The 16,039-nt window shown below is 42.8% G+C and overlaps 1 gene segment (V, D, J or C); it reads right to left on the bottom strand.

Moving 5' to 3' along the window:
* LOC123744629 (T-cell receptor beta-2 chain C region-like) overlaps positions 1–16,039 on the bottom strand; it is a 605,275-nt gene that overhangs the window by 272,638 nt on the left and 316,598 nt on the right.

Genomic DNA, 16,039 nt, shown 5'->3' with positions numbered 1-16,039 from the left:
CTATAACTGTTCCTCTGTCTGGAGATACAACTCACCACTATAACTGTTCCTCTGGAGATACAACTCACCACTATAACTGTTCCTCTGGAGATACAACTCACCACTATAACTGTTCCTCTGTCTGGAGATACAACTCACCACTATAACTGTTCCTCTGTCTGGAGATACAACTCACCACTATAACTGTTCCTCTGTCTGGAGATACAACTCACCACTATAACTGTTCCTCTGGAGATACAACTCACCACTATAACTGTTCCTCTTCTGGAGATACAACTCACCACTATAACTGTTCCTCTGTCTGGAGATACAACTCACCACTATAACTGTTCCTCTGGAGATACAACTCACCACTATAACTGTTCCTCTTCTGGAGATACAACTCACCACTATAACTGTTCCTCTGTCTGGAGATACAACTCACCACTATAACTGTTCCTCTGTCTGGAGATACAACTCACCACTATAACTGTTCCTCTGTCTGGAGATACAACTCACCACTATAACTGTTCCTCTGTCTGGAGATACAACTCACCACTATAACTGTTCCTCTGTCTGGAGATACAACTCACCACTATAACTGTTCCTCTGTCTGGAGATACAACTCACCACTATAACTGTTCCTCTGGAGATACAACTCACCACTATAACTGTTCCTCTGTCTGGAGATACAACTCACCACTATAACTGTTCCTCTGGAGATACAACTCACCACTATAACTGTTCCTCTGGAGATACAACTCACCACTATAACTGTTCCTCTGGAGATACAACTCACCACTATAACTGTTCCTCTGTCTGGAGATACAACTCACCACTATAACTGTTCCTCTGTCTGGAGATACAACTCACCACTATAACTGTTCCTCTGTCTGGAGATACAACTCACCACTATAACTGTTCCTCTGTCTGGAGATACAACTCACCACTATAACTGTTCCTCTGTCTGGAGATACAACTCACCACTATAACTGTTCCTCTGTCTGGAGATACAACTCACCACTATAACTGTTCTCTGTCTGGAGATACAACTCACCACTATAACTGTTCCTCTGTCTGGAGATACAACTCACCACTATAACTGTTCCTCTGTCTGGAGATACAACTCACCACTATAACTGTTCCTCTGGAGATACAACTCACCACTATAACTGTTCCTCTTCTGGAGATACAACTCACCACTATAACTGTTCCTCTGTCTGGAGATACAACTCACCACTATAACTGTTCCTCTGGAGATACAACTCACCACTATAACTGTTCCTCTGTCTGGAGATACAACTCACCACTATAACTGTTCCTCTGTCTGGAGATACAACTCACCACTATAACTGTTCCTCTGGAGATACAACTCACCACTATAACTGTTCCTCTTGGAGATACAACTCACCACTATAACTGTTCCTCTGTCTGGAGATACAACTCACCACTATAACTGTTCCTCTGTCTGGAGATACAACTCACCACTATAACTGTTCCTCTGTCTGGAGATACAACTCACCACTATAACTGTTCCTCTGGAGATACAACTCACCACTATAACTGTTCCTCTGTCTGGAGATACAACTCACCACTATAACTGTTCCTCTGTCTGGAGATACAACTCACCACTATAACTGTTCCTCTGGAGATACAACTCACCACTATAACTGTTCCTCTGGAGATACAACTCACCACTATAACTGTTCCTCTGTCTGGAGATACAACTCACCACTATAACTGTTCCTCTGTCTGGAGATACAACTCACCACTATAACTGTTCCTCTGTCTGGAGATACAACTCACCACTATAACTGTTCCTCTGTCTGGAGATACAACTCACCACTATAACTGTTCCTCTGTCTGGAGATACAACTCACCACTATAACTGTTCCTCTGTCTGGAGATACAACTCACCACTATAACTGTTCCTCTGTCTGGAGATACAACTCACCACTATAACTGTTCCTCTGTCTGGAGATACAACTCACCACTATAACTGTTCCTCTGGAGATACAACTCACCACTATAACTGTTCCTCTGTCTGGAGATACAACTCACCACTATAACTGTTCCTCTGTCTGGAGATACAACTCACCACTATAACTGTTCCTCTGGAGATACAACTCACCACTATAACTGTTCCTCTGGAGATACAACTCACCACTATAACTGTTCCTCTGGAGATACAACTCACCACTATAACTGTTCCTCTGTCTGGAGATACAACTCACCACTATAACTGTTCCTCTGTCTGGAGATACAACTCACCACTATAACTGTTCCTCTGGAGATACAACTCACCACTATAACTGTTCCTCTGTCTGGAGATACAACTCACCACTATAACTGTTCCTCTGTCTGGAGATACAACTCACCACTATAACTGTTCCTCTGGAGATACAACTCACCACTATAACTGTTCCTCTGTCTGGAGATACAACTCACCACTATAACTGTTCCTCTGTCTGGAGATACAACTCACCACTATAACTGTTCCTCTGGAGATACAACTCACCACTATAACTGTTCCTCTGGAGATACAACTCACCACTATAACTGTTCCTCTGGAGATACAACTCACCACTATAACTGTTCCTCTGTCTGGAGATACAACTCACCACTATAACTGTTCCTCTGTCTGGAGATACAACTCACCACTATAACTGTTCCTCTGGAGATACAACTCACCACTATAACTGTTCCTCTGTCTGGAGATACAACTCACCACTATAACTGTTCCTCTGTCTGGAGATACAACTCACCACTATAACTGTTCCTCTGGAGATACAACTCACCACTATAACTGTTCCTCTGTCTGGAGATACAACTCACCACTATAACTGTTCCTCTGTCTGGAGATACAACTCACCACTATAACTGTTCCTCTGTCTGGAGATACAACTCACCACTATAACTGTTCCTCTGTCTAGAGATACAACTCACCACTATAACTGTTCCTCTGTCTGGAGATACAACTCACCACTATAACTGTTCCTCTGTCTGAGATACAACTCACCACTATAACTGTTCCTCTGTCTGGAGATACAACTCACCACTATAACTGTTCCTCTGTCTGGAGATACAACTCACCACTATAACTGTTCCTCTGTCTGGAGATACAACTCACCACTATAACTGTTCCTCTGTCTGGAGATACAACTCACCACTATAACTGTTCCTCTGTCTGGAGATACAACTCACCACTATAACTGTTCCTCTGTCTGGAGATACAACTCACCACTATAACTGTTCCTCTGTCTGGAGATACAACTCACCACTATAACTGTTCCTCTGTCTGGAGATACAACTCACCACTATAACTGCATCTGCCTCTGTCTGGAGATACAACTCACCACTATAACTGTTCCTCTGTCTGGAGATACAACTCACCACTATAACTGTTCCTCTGTCTGGAGATACAACTCACCACTATAACTGTTCCTCTGTCTGGAGATACAACTCACCACTATAACTGTTCCTCTGGAGATACAACTCACCACTATAACTGTTCCTCTCTCTGGAGATACAACTCACCACTATAACTGTTCCTCTGTCTGGAGATACAACTCACCACTATAACTGTTCCTTTGGAGATACAACTCACCACTATAACTGTTCCTCTGTCTGGAGATACAACTCACTACTATAACTGTTCCTCTGTCTGGAGATACAACTCACCACTATAACTGTTCCTCTGGAGATACAACTCACCACTATAACTGTTCCTTTGGAGATACAACTCACCACTATAACTGTTCCTCTGTCTGGAGATACAACTCACCACTATAACTGTTCCTCTGTCTGGAGATACAACTCACCACTATAACTGTTCCTCTGTCTGGAGATACAACTCACCACTATAACTGTTCCTCTGGAGATACAACTCACCTCTATAACTGTTCCTCTTTCTGGAGATACAACTCACCACAATAACTGTTCCTCTGTCTGGAGATACAACTCACCACTATAACTGTTCCTCTGGAGATACAACTCACCACTATAACTGTTCCTCTGGAGATACAACTCACCACTATAACTGTTCCTCTGTCTGGAGATACAACTCACCACTATAACTGTTCCTCTGTCTGGAGATACAACTCACCTCTATAACTGTTCCTCTTTCTGGAGATACAACTCACCACTATAACTGTTCCTCTGTCTGGAGATACAACTCACCACTATAACGGTCCTCTGTCTGGAGATACAACTCACCACTATAACTGTTCCTCTGTCTGGAGATACAACTCACCACTATAACTGTTCCTCTGGAGATACAACTCACCACTATAACTGTTCCTCTCTCTGGAGATACAACTCACCACTATAACTGTTCCTCTGGAGATACAACTCACCACTATAACTGTTCCTCTGGAGATACAACTCACCACTATAACTGTTCCTCTGGAGATACAACTCACCACTATAACTGTTCCTCTGTCTGGAAATACAACTCACCACTATAACTGTCCTCTGTCTGGAGATACAACTCACCACTATCACTGTTCCTCTGTCTGGAGATACAACTCACCACTATAACTGTTCCTCTGGAGATACAACTCACCAATATAACTGTTCCTCTGTCTGGAGATACAACTCAACACTATAACTGTTCCTCTGTCTGGAGATACAACTCACCACTCTAACTGTTCCTCTGTCTGGAGATACAACTCACCACTATAACTGTTCATCTGTCTGGAGATACAACTCACCACTATAACTGTTCCTCTGTCTGGAGATACAACTCACCACTCTAATTGTTCCTCTGTCTGGAGATACAACTCACCACTATAACTGTTCCTCTGGAGATACAACTCACCACTATAACTGTTCCTCTGTCTGGAGATACAACTCACCACTATAAATGTTCCTCTGTCTGGAGATACAACTCACCACTATAACTGTTCCTCTGTCTGGAGATACAACTCACCTCTATAACTGTTCCTCTGGAGATACAACTCACCACTATAACTGTTCCTCTGTCTGGAGATACAACTCACCACTATAACTGTTCCTCTGTCTGGAGATACAACTCACCACTATAACTGTTCCTCTGTCTTGAGATACAACTCACCACTATAACTGTTCCTCTGTCTAGAGATACAACTCACCACTATAACTTTTCCTCTGTCTGGAGATACAACTCACCACTATAACTGTTCCTCTGGAGATACAACTCACCACTATAACTGTTCCTCTGGAGATACAACTCACCACTATAACTGTTCCTCTGTCTGGAGATACAACTCACCACTATAACTGTTCCTCTGTCTGGAGATACAACTCACGTCTATAACTGTTCCTCTGGAGATACAACTCACCACTATAACTGTTCCTCTGTCTGGAGATACAACTCACCACTATAACTGTTCCTCTGTCTGGAGATACAACTCACCACTATAACTGTTCCTCTGGAGATACAACTCACCACTATAACTGTTCCTCTGTCTGGAGATACAACTCACCACTATAACTGTTCCTCTGTCTGGAGATACAACTCACCACTATAACTGTTCCTCTGTCTTGAGATACAACTCACCACTATAACTGTTCCTCTGTCTAGAGATACAACTCACCACTATAACTTTTCCTCTGTCTGGAGATACAACTCACCACTATAACTGTTCCTCTGTCTAGAGATACAACTCACCACTATAAGTGTTCCTCTGTCTGGAGATACAACTCACCACTATAACAGTTCCTCTGTCTGGAGATACAACTCACCACTATAACTGTTCCTCTGTCTGGAGATACAACTCACCACTATAACGGTTCCTCTGTCTGGAGATACAACTCAAGACTATAACTGTTCCTCTGTCTGGAGAAACAACTCACCACTATAACTGTTCCTCTGTCTGGAGATACAACTCACCACTATAACTGTTCCTCTGTCTGGAGACCAACTCACCACTATAACTGTTCCTCTGTCTGGAGATACAACTCACCACTATAACTGTTCCTATAACTGTTCCTCTGTCTGGAGATACAACTCACCACTATAACTGTTCGTCTGTCTGGAGATACAACTCACCACTATAACTGTTCCTCTGTCTGGAGATACAACTCACCACTATAACTGTTCCTCTGTCTGGAGATACAACTCACCACTATGACTGTTCCTCTGGAGATACAACTCACCACTCTAACTGTTCCTCTCTCTGGAGATACAACTCACCACTATAACTGTTCCTCTGTCTGGAGACACAACTCACCACTATAACTGTTCCTTTGGAGATACAACTCACCACTATAACTGTTCCTCTGTCTGGAGATACAACTCACTACTATAACGGTTCCTCTGTCTGGAGATACAACTCACCACTATAACTGTTCCTCTGGAGATACAACTCACCACTATAACTGTTCCTTTGGAGATACAACTCACCACTATAACTGTTCCTCTGTCTGGAGATACAACTCACCACTATAACTGTTCCTCTGTCTGGAGATACAACTCACCACTATAACTGTTCCTCTGTCTGGAGATACAACTCACCACTATAACTGTTCCTCTGGAGATACAACTCACCTCTATAACTGTTCCTCTTTCTGGAGATACAACTCACCACAATAACTGTTCCTCTGTCTGGAGATACAACTCACCACTATAACTGTTCCTCTGGAGATACAACTCACCACTATAACTGTTCCTCTGGAGATACAACTCACCACTATAACTGTTCCTCTGTCTGGAGATACAACTCACCACTATAACTGTTCCTCTGTCTGGAGATACAACTCACCTCTATAACTGTTCCTCTTTCTGGAGATACAACTCACCACTATAACTGTTCCTCTGTCTGGAGATACAACTCACAACTATAACGGTCCTCTGTCTGGAGATACAACTCACCACTATAACTGTTCCTCTGTCTGGAGATACAACTCACCACTATAACTGTTCCTCTGTCTGGAGATACAACTCACCACTATAACTGTTCCTCTCTCTGGAGATACAACTCACCACTATAACTGTTCCTCTGGAGATACAACTCACCACTATAACTGTTCCTCTGGAGATACAACTCACCACTATAACTGTTCCTCTGGAGATACAACTCACCACTATAACTGTTCCTCTGTCTGGAAATACAACTCACCACTATAACTGTCCTCTGTCTGGAGATACAACTCACCACTATCACTGTTCCTCTGTCTGGAGATACAACTCACCACTATAACTGTTCCTCTGGAGATACAACTCACCAATATAACTGTTCCTCTGTCTGGAGATACAACTCAACACTATAACTGTTCCTCTGTCTGGAGATACAACTCACCACTCTAACTGTTCCTCTGTCTGGAGATACAACTCACCACTATAACTGTTCATCTGTCTGGAGATACAACTCACCACTATAACTGTTCCTCTGTCTGGAGATACAACTCACCACTCTAATTGTTCCTCTGTCTGGAGATACAACTCACCACTATAACTGTTCCTCTGGAGATACAACTCACCACTATAACTGTTCCTCTGTCTGGAGATACAACTCACCACTATAACTGTTCCTCTGTCTGGAGATACAACTCACCACTATAACTGTTCCTCTGTCTGGAGATACAACTCACCACTATAACTGGTCCTCTGTCTGGAGATACAACTCACCACTATAACTGTTCGTCTGGAGATACAACTCACCACTATAACTGTTCCTTTGGAGATACAACTCACCACTATAACTGTTCCTCTGTCTGGAGATACAACTCACCACTATAACTGTTCCTCTGCCTGGAGATACAACTCACCACTATAACTGTTCCTCTGGAGATACAACTCACCTCTATAACTGTTCCTCTTTCTGGAGATACAACTCACCACTATAACTGTTCCTCTGTCTGGAGATACAACTCACCACTATAACTGTTCCTCTGTCTGGAGATACAACTCACCACTATAACTGTTCCTCTGTCTGGAGATACAACTCACCACTATAACTGTTCCTCTGGAGATACACCTCACCACTATAACTGTTCCTCTGGAGATACAACTCACCACTATAACTGTTCCTCTGGAGATACAACTCACCACTATAACTGTTCCTCTGTCTGGAGATACAACTCACCACTATAACTGTTCCTCTGTCTGGAGATACAACTCACCTCTATAACTGTTCCTCTGGAGATACAACTCACCACTATAACTGTTCCTCTGTCTGGAGATACAACTCACCACTATAACTGTTCCTCTGTCTGGAGATACAACTCACCACTATAACTGTTCCTCTGGAGATACAACTCACCACTATAACTGTTCCTCTGTCTGGAGATACAACTCACCACTATAACTGTTCCTCTGTCTGGAGATACAACTCACCACTATAACTGTTCCTCTGTCTTGAGATACAACTCACCACTATAACTGTTCCTCTGTCTAGAGATACAACTCACCACTATAACTTTTCCTCTGTCTGGAGATACAACTCACCACTATAACTGTTCCTCTGTCTAGAGATACAACTCACCACTATAAGTGTTCCTCTGTCTGGAGATACAACTCACCACTATAACAGTTCCTCTGTCTGGAGATACAACTCACCACTATAACTGTTCCTCTGTCTGGAGATACAACTCACCACTATAACGGTTCCTCTGTCTGGAGATACAACTCAAGACTATAACTGTTCCTCTGTCTGGAGAAACAACTCACCACTATAACTGTTCCTCTGTCTGGAGATACAACTCACCACTATAACTGTTCCTCTGTCTGGAGACCAACTCACCACTATAACTGTTCCTCTGTCTGGAGATACAACTCACCACTATAACTGTTCCTATAACTGTTCCTCTGTCTGGAGATACAACTCACCACTATAACTGTTCGTCTGTCTGGAGATACAACTCACCACTATAACTGTTCCTCTGTCTGGAGATACAACTCACCACTATAACTGTTCCTCTGTCTGGAGATACAACTCACCACTATGACTGTTCCTCTGGAGATACAACTCACCACTCTAACTGTTCCTCTCTCTGGAGATACAACTCACCACTATAACTGTTCCTCTGTCTGGAGACACAACTCACCACTATAACTGTTCCTTTGGAGATACAACTCACCACTATAACTGTTCCTCTGTCTGGAGATACAACTCACTACTATAACGGTTCCTCTGTCTGGAGATACAACTCACAATTATAACTGTTCCTCTGGAGATACAACTCACCACTATAACTGTTCCTTTGGAGATACAACTCACCACTATAACTGTTCCTCTGTCTGGAGATACAACTCACCACTATAACTGTTCCTCTGGAGATACAACTCACCTCTATAACTGTTCCTCTTTCTGGAGATACAACTCACCACAATAACTGTTCCTCTGTCTGGAGATACAACTCACCACTATAACTGTTCCTCTGGAGATACAACTCACCACTATAACTGTTCCTCTGGAGATACAACTCACCACTATAACTGTTCCTCTGTCTGGAGATACAACTCACCACTATAACTGTTCCTCTGTCTGGAGATACAACTCACCTCTATAACTGTTCCTCTTTCTGGAGATACAACTCACCACTATAACTGTTCCTCTGTCTGGAGATACAACTCACCACTATAACGGTCCTCTGTCTGGAGATACAACTCACCACTATAACTGTTCCTCTGTCTGGAGATACAACTCACCACTATAACTGTTCCTCTGGAGATACAACTCACCACTATAACTGTTCCTCTCTCTGGAGATACAACTCACCACTATAACTGTTCCTCTGGAGATACAACTCACCACTATAACTGTTCCTCTGGAGATACAACTCACCACTATAACTGTTCCTCTGGAGATACAACTCACCACTATAACTGTTCCTCTGTCTGGAAATACAACTCACCACTATAACTGTCCTCTGTCTGGAGATACAACTCACCACTATAACTGTTCCTCTGTCTGGAGATACAACTCACCACTATAACTGTTCCTCTGTCTGGAGATACAACTCACCACTATAACTGTTCCTCTGGAGATACACCTCACCACTATAACTGTTCCTCTGGAGATACAACTCACCACTATAACTGTTCCTCTGGAGATACAACTCACCACTATAACTGTTCCTCTGTCTGGAGATACAACTCACCACTATAACTGTTCCTCTGTCTGGAGATACAACTCACCTCTATAACTGTTCCTCTGGAGATACAACTCACCACTATAACTGTTCCTCTGTCTGGAGATACAACTCACCACTATAACTGTTCCTCTGTCTGGAGATACAACTCACCACTATAACTGTTCCTCTGGAGATACAACTCACCACTATAACTGTTCCTCTGTCTGGAGATACAACTCACCACTATAACTGTTCCTCTGTCTGGAGATACAACTCACCACTATAACTGTTCCTCTGTCTTGAGATACAACTCACCACTATAACTGTTCCTCTGTCTAGAGATACAACTCACCACTATAACTTTTCCTCTGTCTGGAGATACAACTCACCACTATAACTGTTCCTCTGTCTAGAGATACAACTCACCACTATAAGTGTTCCTCTGTCTGGAGATACAACTCACCACTATAACAGTTCCTCTGTCTGGAGATACAACTCACCACTATAACTGTTCCTCTGTCTGGAGATACAACTCACCACTATAACGGTTCCTCTGTCTGGAGATACAACTCAAGACTATAACTGTTCCTCTGTCTGGAGAAACAACTCACCACTATAACTGTTCCTCTGTCTGGAGATACAACTCACCACTATAACTGTTCCTCTGTCTGGAGACCAACTCACCACTATAACTGTTCCTCTGTCTGGAGATACAACTCACCACTATAACTGTTCCTATAACTGTTCCTCTGTCTGGAGATACAACTCACCACTATAACTGTTCGTCTGTCTGGAGATACAACTCACCACTATAACTGTTCCTCTGTCTGGAGATACAACTCACCACTATAACTGTTCCTCTGTCTGGAGATACAACTCACCACTATGACTGTTCCTCTGGAGATACAACTCACCACTCTAACTGTTCCTCTCTCTGGAGATACAACTCACCACTATAACTGTTCCTCTGTCTGGAGACACAACTCACCACTATAACTGTTCCTTTGGAGATACAACTCACCACTATAACTGTTCCTCTGTCTGGAGATACAACTCACTACTATAACGGTTCCTCTGTCTGGAGATACAACTCACAATTATAACTGTTCCTCTGGAGATACAACTCACCACTATAACTGTTCCTTTGGAGATACAACTCACCACTATAACTGTTCCTCTGTCTGGAGATACAACTCACCACTATAACTGTTCCTCTGTCTGGAGATACAACTCACCACTATAACTGTTCCTCTGGAGATACAACTCACCTCTATAACTGTTCCTCTTTCTGGAGATACAACTCACCACAATAACTGTTCCTCTGTCTGGAGATACAACTCACCACTATAACTGTTCCTCTGGAGATACAACTCACCACTATAACTGTTCCTCTGTCTAGAGATACAACTCACCACTATAACTTTTCCTCTGTCTGGAGATACAACTCACCACTATAACTGTTCCTCTGTCTAGAGATACAACTCACCACTATAAGTGTTCCTCTGTCTGGAGATACAACTCACCACTATAACAGTTCCTCTGTCTGGAGATACAACTCACCACTATAACTGTTCCTCTGTCTGGAGATACAACTCACCACTATAACGGTTCCTCTGTCTGGAGATACAACTCAAGACTATAACTGTTCCTCTGTCTGGAGAAACAACTCACCACTATAACTGTTCCTCTGTCTGGAGATACAACTCACCACTATAACTGTTCCTCTGTCTGGAGACCAACTCACCACTATAACTGTTCCTCTGTCTGGAGATACAACTCACCACTATAACTGTTCCTATAACTGTTCCTCTGTCTGGAGATACAACTCACCACTATAACTGTTCGTCTGTCTGGAGATACAACTCACCACTATAACTGTTCCTCTGTCTGGAGATACAACTCACCACTATAACTGTTCCTCTGTCTGGAGATACAACTCACCACTATGACTGTTCCTCTGGAGATACAACTCACCACTCTAACTGTTCCTCTCTCTGGAGATACAACTCACCACTATAACTGTTCCTCTGTCTGGAGACACAACTCACCACTATAACTGTTCCTTTGGAGATACAACTCACCACTATAACTGTTCCTCTGTCTGGAGATACAACTCACTACTATAACGGTTCCTCTGTCTGGAGATACAACTCACAATTATAACTGTTCCTCTGGAGATACAACTCACCACTATAACTGTTCCTTTGGAGATACAACTCACCACTATAACTGTTCCTCTGTCTGGAGATACAACTCACCACTATAACTGTTCCTCTGTCTGGAGATACAACTCACCACTATAACTGTTCCTCTGGAGATACAACTCACCTCTATAACTGTTCCTCTTTCTGGAGATACAACTCACCACAATAACTGTTCCTCTGTCTGGAGATACAACTCACCACTATAACTGTTCCTCTGGAGATACAACTCACCACTATAACTGTTCCTCTGGAGATACAACTCACCACTATAACTGTTCCTCTGTCTGGAGATACAACTCACCACTATAACTGTTCCTCTGTCTGGAGATACAACTCACCTCTATAACTGTTCCTCTTTCTGGAGATACAACTCACCACTATAACTGTTCCTCTGTCTGGAGATACAACTCACCACTATAACGGTCCTCTGTCTGGAGATACAACTCACCACTATAACTGTTCCTCTGTCTGGAGATACAACTCACCACTATAACTGTTCCTCTGGAGATACAACTCACCACTATAACTGTTCCTCTCTCTGGAGATACAACTCACCACTATAACTGTTCCTCTGGAGATACAACTCACCACTATAACTGTTCCTCTGGAGATACAACTCACCACTATAACTGTTCCTCTGGAGATACAACTCACCACTATAACTGTTCCTCTGTCTGGAAATACAACTCACCACTATAACTGTCCTCTGTCTGGAGATACAACTCACCACTATCACTGTTCCTCTGTCTGGAGATACAACTCACCACTATAACTGTTCCTCTGGAGATACAACTCACCAATATAACTGTTCCTCTGTCTGGAGATACAACTCAACACTATAACTGTTCCTCTGTCTGGAGATACAACTCACCACTCTAACTGTTCCTCTGTCTGGAGATACAACTCACCACTATAACTGTTCATCTGTCTGGAGATACAACTCACCACTATAACTGTTCCTCTGTCTGGAGATACAACTCACCACTCTAATTGTTCCTCTGTCTGGAGATACAACTCACCACTATAACTGTTCCTCTGGAGATACAACTCACCACTATAACTGTTCCTCTGTCTGGAGATACAACTCACCACTATAACTGTTCCTCTGTCTGGAGATACAACTCACCACTATAACTGTTCCTCTGTCTGGAGATACAACTCACCACTATAACTGGTCCTCTGTCTGGAGATACAACTCACCACTATAACTGTTCGTCTGGAGATACAACTCACCACTATAACTGTTCCTTTGGAGATACAACTCACCACTATAACTGTTCCTCTGTCTGGAGATACAACTCACCACTATAACTGTTCCTCTGCCTGGAGATACAACTCACCACTATAACTGTTCCTCTGGAGATACAACTCACCTCTATAACTGTTCCTCTTTCTGGAGATACAACTCACCACTATAACTGTTCCTCTGTCTGGAGATACAACTCACCACTATAACTGTTCCTCTGGAGATACAACTCACCACTATAACTGTTCCTCTGGAGATACAACTCACCACTATAACTGTTCCTCTGTCTGGAGATACAACTCACCACTATAACTGTTCCTCTGTCTGGAGATACAACTCACCTCTATAACTGTTCCTCTTTCTGGAGATACAACTCACCACTATAACTGTTCCTCTGTCTGGAGATACAACTCACCACTATAACTGTCCTCTGTCTGGAGATACAACTCACCACTATAACTGTTCCTCTGTCTGGAGATACAACTCACCACTATAACTGTTCCTCTGGAGATACAACTCACCACTATAACTGTTCCTCTGTCTGGAGATACAACTCGCCACTATAACTGTTCCTCTGGAGATACAACTCACAACTATAACTGTTCCTCTGGAGATACAACTCACCACTATAACTGTTCCTCTGTCTGGAGATACAACTCACCACTATAACTGTTCCTCTGGAGATACAACTCACCACTATAACTGTTCCTCTGTCTGGAGATACAACTCACCACTATAACTGTTCCTCTGTCTGGAGATACAACTCACCACTATAACTGTTCCTCTGGAGATACAACTCACGAATATAACTGTTCCTCTGTCTGGAGATACAACTCACCACTACAACTGTTCCTCTGTCTGGAGATACAACTCACCACTCTAACTGTTCCTCTGTCTGGAGATACAACTCACCACTATAACTGTTTCTCTGTCTGGAGATACAACTCACCACTATAACTGTTCCTCTGTCTGGAGATACAACTCACCACTATAACTGTTCCTCTGTCTGGAGATACAACTCACCACTATAACTGTTCCTCTGGAGATACAACTCACCACTATAACTGTTCCTTTGGAGATACAACTCACCACTATAACTGTTCCTCTGTCTGGAGATACAACTCACCACTATAACTGTTCCTCTGTCTGGAGATACAACTCACCACTATAACTGTTCCTCTGGAGATACAACTCACCTCTATAACTGTTCCTCTTTCTGGAGATACAACTCACCACAATAACTGTTCCTCTGTCTGGAGATACAACTCACCACTATAACTGTTCCTCTGTCTGGAGATACAACTCACCACTATAACTGTTCGTCTGGAGATACAACTCACCACTATAACTGTTCCTTTGGAGATACAACTCACCACTATAACTGTTCCTCTGTCTGGAGATACAACTCACCACTATAACTGTTCCTCTGCCTGGAGATACAACTCACCACTATAACTGTTCCTCTGGAGATACAACTCACCACTATAACTGTCCTCTGTCTGGAGATACAACTCACCACTATAACTGTTCCTCTGTCTGGAGATACAACTCACCACTATAACTGTTCCTCTGTCTGGAGATACAACTCACCTCTATAACTGTTCCTCTTTCTGGAGATACAACTCACTACTATAACTGTTCCTCTGTCTGGAGATACAACTCACCACTATAACTGTCCTCTGTCTGGAGATACAACTCACCACTATAACTGTTCCTCTGTCTGGAGATACAACTCACCACTATAACTGTTCCTCTGGAGATACAACTCACCACTATAACTGTTCCTCTGTCTGGAGATACAACTCGCCACTATAACTGTTCCTCTGGAGATACAACTCACCTCTATAACTGTTCCTCTGGAGATACAACTCACCACTATAACTGTTCCTCTATCTGGAGATACAACTCACCACTATAACTGTTCCTCTGTCTGGAGATACAACTCACCACTATAACTGTTCCTCTGGAGATACAACTCACCACTATAACTGTTCCTCTGTCTGGAGATACAACTCACCACTATAACTGTTCCTCTGTCTGGAGATACAACTCACCACTATAACTGTTCCTCTGGAGATACACCTCACCACTATAACTGTTCCTCTGGAGATACAACTCACCACTATAACTGTTCCTCTGTCTGGAGATACAACTCACCACTATAACTGTTCCTCTGTCTGGAGATACAACTCACCACTATAACTGTTCCTCTGTCTAGAGATACAACTCACCACTATAAGTGTTCCTCTGTCTGGAGATACCACTCACCACTGTAACAGTTCCTCTGTCTGGAGATACAACTCACCACTATAACTGTTCCTCTGGAGATACAACTCACCACTATAACTGTCCCTCTGTCTGGAGATACAACTCACCACTATAACTGTTCCTCTGTCTGGAGATACAACTCACGAATATAACTGTTCCTCTGTCTGGAGATACAACTCACCACTACAACTGTTCCTCTGTCTGGAGATACAACTCACCACTCTAACTGTTCCTCTGTCTGGAGATACAACTCACCACTATAACTGTTCCTCTGTCTGGAGATACA

Source organism: Salmo salar, chromosome 09, assembly GCF_965601325.2.
Source record: "Salmo salar chromosome 09, fSalSal1, whole genome shotgun sequence".
Classification (NCBI taxonomy): Eukaryota; Metazoa; Chordata; class Actinopteri; order Salmoniformes; family Salmonidae; genus Salmo; species Salmo salar.
The sequence above is the reverse complement of the archived record's forward strand: the minus strand, read 5'-3'. Positions and strand labels throughout refer to the sequence as shown.